General features: G+C 36.6%; 1 pseudogene; it reads right to left on the bottom strand.

Annotated features, from left to right (window-relative positions):
* Nucleotides 1–6,257: 6,257 nt before the first annotated feature.
* Nucleotides 6,258–6,830, bottom strand: LOC132490408 (keratin-associated protein 13-2-like; annotated as a pseudogene).
* Between the last annotated feature and the right edge of the window lie 7,191 nt (nt 6,831–14,021).

Raw genomic sequence — 14,021 nt, 5'->3', positions numbered from 1 at the left:
CAAGGTCTAATCCTTTCACTTTATTCCCAAGCCCCACATTCACCCTTAGCAGATTAGGAGCTCCCATACATCAGTGATAACTGCATCCTGTCACTTTAACTGACAGACTTTAGTGTGCCTATATAAATCTTCCAGAAACATCCATTATACAACTTATAACACATTTTGCCAATCAATAGCCTACTTATGTTCTCAACATACAGTTAACTTTCATTAAACTTTTTAAAAAATAATTATAGGTTTGCAGAAATTTGCAAAAATAGTTCATAGAATCCCTTTAACCTTCACCCTGCTTCCCCAAAAGTGACAACTTATCCAACTGTACTACAGTACCAAAACCAGGAAATTGACATCACTGCAATACTGTTAGCTAGATTACAGATCTCATTCAGTTTTACCAGTTTAAACACGCACTCATTTGTGTATGTGTATAGTTCTATATAATTATATTTCATGTCTAGATTTCCTGTAACCATGACCACAATCCAGAAGAAGAACTCTTTCTTTAATGGTTAACTTTTTAATGTTAGAAAAATTAAAAAGTGTAATGAATCAGAAATATGGACCTTCATTTTGCTCTTTCATATTTAAGTATGTTATTTAAGTTAATTAAATCCGAGGTTTTTAAAGATGAGTAAAGCTGACAGTAGTAGTGTAGGGATTGAGGTGACGTGAAGGATGGAATAGGACAGGAAGAAAGATCAAGTCAAAATATTGCACCCTTATGTAATCATCTTTTCCTCCAAATTACAAGCAGATGCAGTGCCACTAGAAAAGAGTACACTAATAAAATAGACTAGATCCTTCTATGATATCATGTAATTTCTTTTTTCTCCTTAGTTTCTATAATGAAGAAAAAAATGATGTTTACACTGTTGCAATACATCTATTACTATGTTTTACAGTGGGCGTTACTGATTTCACGTTTTGTTGTCAGACAAAAAAAAAAAAAAACTCTGAGACTTTGAAATGAGGGACATTGGAATGAATTACCCTGTAGCCGATCTATCATGAACTATCATGTTTCAGGTTATTGCCTCTTTTCAATGTTTTTCATCTCTTGATTAATTCTATACACTGTAGAAAATTGATAATAATGCAAATGATTCTTGTCTGTTAAAATAAAAATCGTTTCTGTCTAGTGGAGTTCCATTGATTTTTTCCTCTGTGTACAGTAACCACTTTGTATCTATCTTTGTAAATTTATTTCAGCAGCTCTGACAGCCTATATAAGTGTGTTCTTTGAGTTCCCTTTGAACCATTTGTGGTTTCTTAATGGTGATCCCCTCATTCATTAATGAGTTAAGTAAAATATTTAATATGTGTGTTTTTCATTTGCATGAGGATCTTGATTTTACTTTTTTGAAAAGTTCTCTCTTAACCCTATTATGTTTTACATTGTATCACATTTTAAACATTTTCCTTCTGTTTTTCCCTCCCCGGACAACATAGAAGAATTTAAACTATTATGGGAGACATGAACAGCTCACCTCTCACATGCCACTATTAACCTACTATTATCATATAAAATATGGATATGTCGGTAATGTTGGACTATTAGGGATCACAGATCATCAAGGGCCATCTCATTTTACATATAAGGAAATGATACCCAAAGAAGTTAAGTGATGTGTGTATGATCAAAAAAAATTTTTTTTAAATATAATGTCTCTATTTCTTTTTTTTTTTAATTTATTTATTTTTGGCTGCACTGGGTCTTCGTTGCTGTGTGCAGCCTTTCTCTAGTTGTGGAGATCCACGGCTACTCTTGAAGTGGGGTCTACTCTTCATTGTGCAGTGTAGGCTTCTCAATGTGGTGGCTTCTCTCATTGCAGAGCACAGGCTTTAGGAACACGGGCTTCAGTAGTTATGACACACGGGCTCAGTAATTGTGGCTCATGGGCTTAGTTGCTCCACAGCATGTGGGATCTTCCCAGACCATGGCTCGAACCCATTTACCAGCATTGGCAAGCGGATTCTGAACCACTGGGCCACCAGGGATATCCCTAAAATCAAAATCTTGTTAGCAGAAGAATCAGAAATAGAGCCTAACTCCAAACATATTTTTTTACTTTATTTACCTTTATATGGCATCATAAAAAAGATAGAAAATTAAGAGATGTCAGAACTCTAATCTACCTATAGTAATCCTATATATAACCACATTCTTATAAGTTGAAAATTTAGCATATATTTCACAGGAAAAGAAATATTTATTTAAAACCCAGAGTATTCAAAGAATACACCAGAATACAGACACTAATGACAGTTTTGGTGCCAATGAGATAAACCTCCACAATCTTATTTTTCTCTGTCATTTTCTACTCACTTGTAAGGATCTACTTCATTGCAAAAATAAGGCTTGATATAAAACATTCTAAGATTTAATAATTTCTAGTGGATTAATCAAATGGAAGGGTTAAAGGACAAAGGCTATTTTTCTCTAAGTAGATGTCTACTTGTCCTATTATAAGGGGGATCTTAGAACAAGTACAGTTGATCCAGGGGAAACACCACAGTCCAGTAAGAGAATGTTCATATTTGACAACAGTTGATTATGTAGGAAGGGTTTAACATCATTAGAAGCTTGTATAGCCTTTGCATGAAAAATTTGATCATGCAGCAGTTTGATGAGTAATCCATATATACAGACTTCTTAGTAAAATATACAAACAATTTATAGAAGAACGTGTGTTCATGCAAGATGGCATTATTTTGTTCTTTTTTTATGTCTGAGTAATATTCCAATGTATGTATATATCACATCTTCTTTATCCATTCCTTTGTTGATGCATATATGTATATGTATAACTGATTCACTTTTCTGTATAGCAGAAACTAACACAACATTGTAAATCAACAATACTCCAATAAAAATTAATTAAAAATAAATAAATAAAGGGAATGTAGGTTGGACAGCAGAAACAGAGTCCACAAACCCCAGTTGGCAACCGTTGTGTACTTAGACCAAAGACTCCAGGAGTTTGGAGTTTGTCAGGAGTTTGGCAGGGACTGCAAAATGCAGCAGTTCTCAAGTGACATGCATGTGACAGGCGACACAGGGCATGATTAGAGAGCAGAGGTATATGCAGACAAGGACCAGGGTTAGGGTGAGGCCAGTGGAGAGACTGAGGTGAAACACTGAAGGATTCCATCACCTGTCCAAGCCTGAAGTGAGTGTCCCCATAAGAATGAGATGCTCCCGGAAACCAATTTGATGGGATGAGAAAAAACATAGCAGGACACTAGGATATCATAAGATCTCTAAGGGCACAGTTAGGGGAATTCCCAGAGCAGCACTATGTAAGACATGGTGAAGGGTATAATTTCCTGTTGAGTAGCTGGGTAAAGTATTTTAAACTTGAACTGTAACTCACATTCTCTTGGAGTGCACTGTCTCTCAAGTTATAGACTGCATCCCTGAACTCTGCCCTGTGTGTGTTAGCATTTTATTAGACTGCTATTTGCAACTGAATGAGTCCCCACTCACATAAATAATCACGTTGATTTTGCAAACTGAGAAAAACATGAGCCCCCAAATCATTCCTGTGTATTAAATCTGAAGGTTGATCATCGACATCTTGTCACCCCAGACACAAAGCTCAGTTTTTTTCAGGCATAAGTGTTGTTTCTGTCTCTTTTCCTGGACCTGTAGGGTTAGGCAATCACACTTTTAATGATTATGTAATTTCTTACCTCTCATTGTCCACATCTCACAACTTAATGAAAAAAAAGATCTTGCAGTTTTCCTCCCTAAACCCCACATCATATTCTTTCAAGCAACTGTGCCATAGCTTATGCAGTTGGCTCTTCCTAAAGGACTCTTCACACTCACCCTTCACACCCACCCTTCCCACCAAGATAATGGGAGTAAATTTGTCTCTCTCACTAGATGTGAACAAACTTTTGGAAGACAAAGGTCTTGGTTTTTTCTAAGTTCCCTTGTGCATTTTTCAGAGAAGAACTCTAGGTAAGGTTAAAGTTCAAAACATCTAGTGAGTTGAGTTCAGAACAAACAGCTGGCGGCGTTAAAGGGCATTAGACTTGAGGTAGTTGTGAACAAGCAGAGTGAGCTGGAGAGACAAGTGCCCTATGTCACTCTGAGCTTTTTTGTAACATCTGATAGATCCCAGTCTTCCCTTGCACTCTCTGTCACCATCATCCAAGTCAGTCACTTACCTATTGTTAGCTGGTGTCTAGAGGGGGGATGTGGAGAAAAACAGTGTACATAGGTGATGGAAAATCACTGGGAGAGAGAGAGATGGGAGGGGGGAGGGCAGGAGGGATAGGTAAGACAAGAAAAATGGTAAATATAGAGAGATATTATCAGTGATGAGATACTAAGAAAATATTGCAATGCAGAAAATGAAGGATGAAAAGAGTATTCATCTTGCCTGATCCCTGCAATCTTCACACTATACTTTGAAAAGTTTAAATACTGAGGCATTCTAATGTATACATTTCCTCTCCTACGCTTTGGCTCCTTGTTTCTATTTTTGACCTCTCACCTCAAAGATTCCATTAGAATGGGAAATTCTCCAAGTCATTCCAGAACTAGATCCTCTATGTCACTGGGTATCCCTTCCTTCCATCTTGGGTTGTTCTCAGTTTTAAATGTTTTTCTCTACTCATCACTCCTTGGTGGGCCTGGGGTCTTCCTTTACTTGAAGTTAGAAGCTTCTAGTTCCATTAGGTTTGCTGAATGTATTCCCAGGACTTTCTCATGGGCCATGCTAGTGTGACCCCTTTGAATTCATTTTCCCAATGGTTTCTTTAGTCCACATGTTACTCATTCCACATTACTTCAAGAAGAATTCTTGCTCAATGCTAATGGCAATAATTCAGACACACAGGATCTTTTCATCTTACTAATAAAAAATTTAAATGTCTATTTATACAAAAGTCAGTGAGTAACTCTGCACCTGGATGACATGTTATTATTAATTATAATAATAGTTATGTAGTTATAATTATTACATTAAATGTATGTAACAGAAATATTATTTTATTCTCATTAGTTTAAACCAAAAGAAGACTTTATTGGTCCATATAATCAAATTGCATGAAGGACTAGTAAAACTGGCTTAAAGGATGCTGGGAACCAGAGACTCCTGGATCAGCAGGAACCTTTGTGTCCCTCTTCTCTACTTCTTTATTTTCTGTCTCTTGAGCAGATTTCTGTACACAGGGGACCTGGTTCCCACACCCCTATGCTTAGCCATGATTGCCTTTGAGTATAAGTGAAAAGAGGCCCACTTTTCTCAAATTCACATAGAAAAAGCTTGAGGATGAAGGAAGGTAAATTCATAAACATTCATAGCACATGATTGGAGCAAATGGTAATCTTTGATATTTATTTTCCCACTCATGGAGAGTTATTACTAAGTATGCTATGAAAAAGTTTTAACTGAATTCTGGCCCTACATTTAGCTGCTGAGACAAATAACTTGTTCAAATTAAAAGAAACCCAAAGTGTATCCTCTCTCAGATCTGAATAGATATCCCTCTCTCTCTCACACATGCACACACACAAACTTAATAATCCATTTCCTATATATTTAAAGACAACAATAATGCCCTTTAACCCATGGTATTTCATATTTTCTCTTTTTCATACCAATATATCCAATTTATACAAATATTTGTTATACTATAACTATTTCATCACCAGAAGTGACATCTTCTGCACAAACTCTAACTCAATACTGTTTTGAAAATGTAAAATCAAAATAATATATGGTTGTCGGCACAAGGTGTCCTTCTTGAAAACATAATGAGAATATTGACTTAATTATGGGCATACTCAATAATAAAAATCCTACCAGTTTTGTTGCTGGAAGACACACACTCGTTAGCCCTTAGGCAATGGAGGGCCCAGAAAATTTCCCATGCACCAGGCTTGACAACATTTCCTGAACAAATCCAAACCCTTTCCTAGAAAGAAGTACTCTGAAGGCCTGGAGCCTCAGAGATAGATTATATATCAAATTTAAAACCAATAAAGAACAATGAGAACGTATCAGTTGCAAGAGTGAATGAGTTTAATAGGTCAAACAAAACTGAATTTCCATGTATCTTGTAAGAAAATATTTATGTAATTCTGAACCAATTGTTTCAACAAAATTACAGACATGGACTCCAAATTTTGGTCATTCATTAATCTCACTGAAAGAACCAGTCTGTCAGCCAGTGCTTGATGCTAGAGAAAGGATGAAGAGCTGATGGAGAGAAGAGTTAGCTAACATTTCTGAAAAAGGTTATGATAGCAGCTTTAAATAGAGACAAACATTTTGCTCACAAGGTCTGGAAACTCCAAAAGTTGACCTACAGAAAGCTGATCTATAGGTTGCCCTGTAACAAGAAGACTGAAAGCTCCTAGAAGCCAAGTATGTTGGGTAGTAAAACCTGGATCCATAGATCAGGGAAGGGAAACCATGAACTCCATAACACAGGGGTCTGAATACACTGGATCCACAGCCCAGTGAGGAGGAACTTCTGGATCCATAACCCAGGGAGTAGGAGCTTCTAGGTCCATAACCGAGGGAGCAACCTCTGATGGACCCACAGTCCAGAGACCCATAATAAGTTATCTGGAAGTGTCTGCAGAGCATGGAGGTCCTCAGGCAGTAGCAGGACATCAGGCGGGAACTGAACACCACACAGGAGGGCTGGCAGGTGCTGGGAGAGCAGCAGTCAGTGCTGTACACGAGGTCGCTGGGCTAGGAAGAGCCACAGGAAGAGCCTGAGTAACTCAGGTTGTCCCCAAGGGAGCGGGAGAAGTTTCCAAAACAGCAGTTGTAGGCCATGGTGACAAGAAATTTGAGTTCAGCTGAGTTACTCTGAGGAGACTCTCTGAGTTTTAATGTCATGATCTGGACTTCAAGTATATATAAACAGCCCAATCCAAAAATGGGCAGAAGACTTAAATAGGCATTTCTCCAAAGAAGATATACAGACTGCCAACAAACACATGAAAGAATGCTCAACATCATTAATCATTAGAGAAATGCAAATCAAAACTACAATGAGATATCATCTCACACCAGTCAGAATGACCATCATCAAGAAATCTAGAAACAATAAATGCTGGAGAGGGTGTGGAGAAACGGGAACACTCTTGCACTGCTGGTGGGAATGTGAATTGGTACAGCCACTATGGAGAACAGTATGGAGGTTCCTTAAAAAACTAAAAATAGAACTACCATATGATCCAGCAATCCCACTACTAGGCACATACCCTGAGAAAACCATAATTCAAAAAGAGACATGTACCAAAATGTTCATTGCAACTCTATTCACAATAGCCCGGAGCTGGAAACAACCTAAGTGTCCATCATCGGATGAATGGATAAAGATGTGGCACATATATACAATGGAATATTACTCAGCCATAAAAAGAAATAAAACTGAGCTATTTGTAATGAGGTGGATAGACCTAGAGTCTGTCATACAGAGTGAAGTAAGTCAGAAAGAGAAAGACAAATACTGTATACTAACACATATATATGGAATTAAAAAAAAATGTCATGAAGAACCTAGGGGTAAAACGGGAACAAAGACACAGACCTACTTGAGAATGGACTTGAGGATATGAGGAGGGGGAAGGGTAAGCTGTGACAAAACGAAAGAGTGGCATGGACATATATACACTACCAAACGTAAGGTAGATAGATAGTGGGAAGCAGCCGCAGAGCACAGGGATATCAGCTCGGTGTTTTGTGACCGCCTGGAGGGGTGGGATGGGGAGGGTGGGAGGGAGGGAGATGCATGAGGGAAGGGATGTGGGAACAGATGTATATGTATGACTGATTCACTTTGTTATAAAGCAGAAACTAATAAAAAAAGTAAAAATAAAAATGTATATATTACTCTTAGACCTGGATGCATCACTGTCCAGATAAATGTTCCCTCCTCCTTGCTCACCGTTTTATACAAGCATACCTCTCTAGGTTATTGCTTAAATGTAATTTATCACACCATCACATACTTAATTATGCTTTAGGCACACAGAAACACTAAGAAAGAAACTACTCAGTTTCTTTTCCTGGGAATTTGCTGTGATTTGATCTTTAGAGTTATAGGTGATAACATTTTCAGATATCCTCCCCTTCTTATCCATGTGTTCAGTGTGTCCTGGTCTTACCAGGTAGAGTTACATAAATTTTCCTTCACTTCCATTAGGTATCAAGAGCATCACTGGTTATTATTCAAAATAGTTTAGTGTTTCTTCAAAAGTGTATGATAAAGGATTTCTCCAAATACTAACAATATTCAGTAGTCTCACCAATCTATCAATTGAACCTTTTATTCTTTTTCTATTTGGATAAACTCATACAATTCCTGAAGAACCTGAAAAATAATATACATTTGTATATATATATATATATATATATATATATATATATATATATATATATATATATATATACACACATACATATAAATACATATATGTATAACTGAAGCATTTTTCTGTAAACTTAAAACTAACAGAACATTCTGAATTAACTATGCTTCAATAAAATATCCATATAATTTTTTTAACATCTTTATTGGAGTATGATTGCTTTACAATGGTGTGTTAGTTTCTGCTGTATAACAAAGGGAATCAGCTATACATATACATATATGCCCATATCTCCTTCCTCTTGTGTCTCTTTCCCATCTTCCTTATCCCACCTCTCTAGGTGGTCACAAACCACCAAGCTGATCTCCCTGTGCTATGTGGCTGCTTCCCACTAGCTATCGATTTTACATTTGGTAGTGTATATATGTCCATGCCACTCTCTCACTTTGTCCCAGCACACCCTTCCCCCTCCCCGTGTGCTCAAGTCCATTCTCTATGTCTATGTCTTTATTCCTGTCCGGCCCCAGCTTCTTCAGAACCTTTTGGGGTGTTGTTCTTTGTTTTTTTGTTTTTTTAGATTCCATATATATATATATATATATATATATATATATATATTAGCATACAGTATTTGTTTTTCTCTTTCTGACTTACTTCATTATGTATGACAGACTCTAGGTCCATCTACCTCACTACAAATAACTCAATTTTATTTATTTTTATGGCTGAGTAATCTTCCAATGTATATATGTGTCACATCTTCTTTATCCATTCATCTGTCAATGGACACTTAGGAGGCTTCCATGTCCTGGCTATTGTAAATAGAGCTGCAAAAACATTCTGGTAAATGACTCTTTTTGAATTATGGTTTTCTGAGGGTATATGTCCAGTAGTGGGATTGCTGGGTCGTAAGGTAGTTCTATTTTTAGTTTTTTACTGAACCTCCATAGTGTTCTCCATAGTGGCTGTATCAATTTTCATTCCCACCAACAGTGTAAGAGGGTTCCCTTTTCACCACACCCTCTCCAGCATTTATTGTTGGTAGATGTTTTGATGATGGCCATTCTAACTGGTGTGAGATGATATCTCATTGTTAGGTTTTTTTGTTGTTGTTTTTATTTTTTTCAGTATGCAGGCCTCTCACTCTTGTGGCCTCTCCTGTTGCGGAGCACAGGTTCCGGATGCAGAGGCTCAGTGGCCATGGTTCATGGACCAAGCTGCTCCACAGCATGTGGGATCTTCCAGGACTGGGGCATGAACCCATGTCCCCTGCAACGGCAGGTGGACTCTCAACCACTGTGCCACCAGAGAAGCCATCATTGTAGTTTTGATTTGCATTTCTCAAATGATTAATGATGTTGAGCATTCTTTCATGTGTTTGTTGGAAATCTGTGTATATTCTTGGAGAAATTTCTATTTAGATCTTCTGCCATTTTTTTATTGGATTGTTTATTTATTTGATATTGAGCTGCATGAGCTGCTTGTAAATTTTGGAGATTAATCCTTTGTCAGTTGCTTCATTTGCAAATATTTTCTCCCATTCTGATGGTTGTCTTTTCATCTTGTTTATGTTTTCTTTTGCTGTGCAAAAGCTTTTAAGTTTCATTAGGTCCCATTTGTTTATTTTTGTTTTTATTTCCCTTTCTCTAGGAGGTGAGTCAAAAATGATCTTGCTGTGATTTATGTCATGGAGTGTTCTGCCTATGTTTTCCTCTAAGAGGTTTATAGTGTCTGTCCTTACATTTAGGTCTTTAATCCATTTTGAGTTTATTTTTGTGTATGGTGTTACAGTGTTCTAATTTCATTCTTTTACATGGAGCTGTCCAGTTTTCCCAGCACCACTTACTGAATGGGCTGTCTTTTCTCCATTGCCTATTCTTGCCTCCTTTATCAATGATAAGATGACCATATGTGCATGGGTTTATCTCTGGGCTTTCTTTTTTTTTTTTTTTTTTGCGGTATGCGGGCCTCTCACTGTTGTGGCCTCCCCCGTTGCGGAGCACAGGCTCCGGATGCACAGGCTCAGCGGCCATGGCTCACGGGCCCAGCCGCTCCGCGGCATATGGGATCCTCCCAGACCGGGGCACGAACCCGTATCCCCTGCATCGGCAGGCGGACTCTCAACCACTTGCGCCACCAGGGAGGCCCATCTCTGGGCTTTCTATCCTGTTCCATTGATCTATATTTCTGTTTTTGTGCCAGTGTCATATTGTCTTGATTACCGTAGCTTTGTAGTATAGTCTGAAGTTGGGGAACCTGATTCCTCCAGCTCTGTTTTTGTTTCTCAAGATTGTTTTCGCTATTCAGTGTCTTTTGTGTTTCCATACAAATTGTGGAATTTTTTGTTCTAGTTCTGTGAAAAATGCCAGTGGTAGTTTAGTAGGGATTTCATTGAATCTGTAGATTACTTTGGGTAGTAGAGTCATTTTCATAATGTCGATTCTTCCAATCAAAGAACATGGTATATCTCTCCATCTGTTTGTATCATCTTTAATTTCTTTCATCAGTGTCATAGTTTTTGCATACAGGTCTTTTGTCTCCTTAGGTAGGTTTATTCCTAGGTATATTATTCTTTATTTTGCAGTGGTAAATGAGAGTGTTTCCTTAATATCTCTTTCAGATTGTTCATCATTAGTGTGTAGGAATGCAAGAGATTTCTGTGCATTAATTTTGTATCTTGCTACTTTACCAAATTCATTGATTAGCTCTAGTAGTTTTCTGGTAACATCTTTAGGATTCTCTATGTATAGTATCATGTCAGCTGCATACAATGACAGTTTTACTTCTTCTCTTCGGATTTGGATTCCTTTTATTCCTTTTTCTTCTCTGATTGCTGTGGCTAAAACTTCCAAAGCTATGTTGCATAATAGTGGTGAGAGTGGGCAACCTTGTCTTGTTCCTAATCTTAGTGGAAATTCTTTCAGTTTTTCACCATTGAGAATGACGTTGGCTGTGGGTTATTCAAATATGGCCTTTATTCTGTTGAAGTATGTTCCCTCTATACCTACGTTCTGGAGGTTCTTTTTCATAAATGAGTATTGTATTTTGTCAAAAGCTTTTTCTGCATCTATTGAGATGATCATATGATTTTTCTCCTTCAATTTGTTAATATGGTTTATCACATAGATTAATTTGTGTATATTGAAGAATCCTTGCATTCCTGGGATAAAACCCACTTGATCATGGTGTATGATCCTTTTAAGGTGTTGTTGGATTCTGTATGCTTGTATTTTGTTGAGGATTTTTGCATCTATGTTCAGTGATATTGGCCTGTAATTTTCCTTGTGACATCTTTGTCTCGTTTTGGTCTCAGGGTGATGGTGGTCTCATAGAATGAGTTTGGAAGTGCTCCTCCATCTGCTATAGTTTGGAAGAGTTTGAGAAGGGTAGGTGTTAGCTCTTCTCTAAATATTTGGTAGAATTCTATGGTGAAGCCATCTTGTCTTGGGCTTTTGTTTGTTGGAAGATTATTAATCACATTCTCAATTTCAGTGCTTGTGATTTGCCTGTTTTTATTTTCTATTTCTTCCTAGTGCTCTTGGAAGGTTGTGCTTTTCTAAGAATGTGTCTATTTCTTCCAGGTTGACCATTTTATTGGCATATAGTTGTTTGTAGTAATCTCTCATTCTCCTTTGTATTTCTTCAGTGTCAGTTGCTACTTCTTTTTCATTTCTAATTCTGTTGATTTGAGTCTTCTCCCTTTTTTTCTTGATGAGTCTGGCTGTTTATCAATTTTGTTTATCTTCTCAAAAAAACAGCTTTTTGTTTTATTGATCTTTGCTATCCTTTCATTCATTTCTTTTTTGATTTATTTCTGATCTGATATTTATGGTCTCTTTCCTTCTGCTAACTTTTGGGTTTTTTTGTTTTTCTTTCTCTAATTACTTTAGGTATAAGGTTAGGTTGTTTGTTTGAGATGTTTGTTGTTTCTTGAGGTAGGATTGTATTGCTGTAAACTTCCCCCTTAGAACTAACTGCTTTTGCTGCATCCCACAAGTTTTGGGTCATAATTTTTTCATTGTCATTTGTTTCTATGTATTTTTTTATTCTGTCTTTGATTTCTTCAATGATCTCCTGGTTATAAAATCCATATAATTCTTGATTTCCATTAAGTTAGTTTAATTAAATTGTGGATTCATTGGCAAAGCACTCATCCTGACTCTTCTGTGATACACTTGGCTTTCTCATGTCTGAGCTCATGATCAGAATTAAGGGATGCAGATAGCATCCTGGACTTCAGGTCAATGGATTGCCTTAAAAAGAGTGGAAGCCTAAAATGTTTCCTTGGAGGATGTTCTTTTAAGAAACAATAAATATACCTCTTTGAGAAAGATTTTGAATAGAAGTGTTTGCTAGATTTGAATATCTTCATGTATTTTCTGATACGTCTGTCTTGTAGTAGGCATTATTCTCTGCTTATGCCCTAAATCAACTCATAGTTTGTTTTGTTTTATTTTTTGATGGAAAGACAGAGTCTTAGTAGCAATTATTAATTTATAGCTTAAGTAAATTTTCAGAAATGGTTAACAGTTTCTGAAACAGCTTACTTGAAGTATTAGATCTACACGGGTATTTACCATCCTCTGACCAAGCTACACATTAAAAAAAAAGTCCCAGAGAATTTTAATAAATTTCCTTTAATTGTTCAGTAAGATTGAAACAAAATTGAAGCTTGAGCTATGATTTCCTTATGCAGTCAAGATTCAAATACTCTGCAAAGAAAAAAAGCAAATTTAACTTTAACTTGTCTCAGAAATGAATCTTAAGCTTATTTATACTAAGATACAAATGCCTAATAAATCTTTATTTACATCTCAGAATATTTGCATTGAATAGTGTTCCAGAGTAGAATTCCATGATTCCATGCATCACTGGTCTTTATACGTTTAAAGTATATTTTACTTTCTAGTCCAAGAAAGAGAAAAGATCCTGTATAATCCATACTTAGATTAATGGGAAAAAATGAAGATGAAAAGGGGCTCTCTAAATCTGGTTTTGTTGCCATCTGTCTTCTTTTAAATCTAACATTTTATTTGGTTTAACTAAGTGAAATGGCATTCACAATTGTCATTGGAAAGAGAGGTCCTTAACTACCTGAAAATTAAGTTGCTTTATTCCAAAGCACGTTGCTTCAGAGCACTTAGTGACTTTGTTTTATGATTATCTTTCTCATGCAGAATCCAAAGTGTGGCATGCATCACATGAAGTGCCCTTGTGCAATATTTAAACCATCATTCTGATTCACTGAAGTAAAATAAGCTATGCTTTATGAATGGATACCTATTAAGTTTACTAAAGATGTATGTGTCACCCCCAACACAGGGGATTCCTTATAGTGCCAGCTTTTAACTCCTTTAGAATGGATAATATTTATCTCTTCCTATTAATAATTGGCTTCTGCTTAAAAAAAGAAAGATGTTCTAATATGAAGAAGTCCTTGCTTTTCCAGACCAGCTCTCCGTGTCTGGGAATTAATATTAAAATAATTCAGGAATAAGTCAATTCCAATTAACATTCCCCCCAGCCTATTCCTAATAGGTGAAAACTTTTCATTAGTCTTTTGTGCACTTTGTACAAATGCTAATTAATAACTCATGAATGCTAATAAATATGTCCCTCTGAAAGGAAGAAAAAACAAAACAAACTAAAGTAGTTATAATAGTTCAGAAGTACA

The sequence above is a fragment of the Mesoplodon densirostris genome, chromosome 5 (assembly GCF_025265405.1).
Source record: "Mesoplodon densirostris isolate mMesDen1 chromosome 5, mMesDen1 primary haplotype, whole genome shotgun sequence".
NCBI lineage: Eukaryota > Metazoa > Chordata > Mammalia > Artiodactyla > Ziphiidae > Mesoplodon > Mesoplodon densirostris.
The sequence above is the reverse complement of the archived record's forward strand: the minus strand, read 5'-3'. Positions and strand labels throughout refer to the sequence as shown.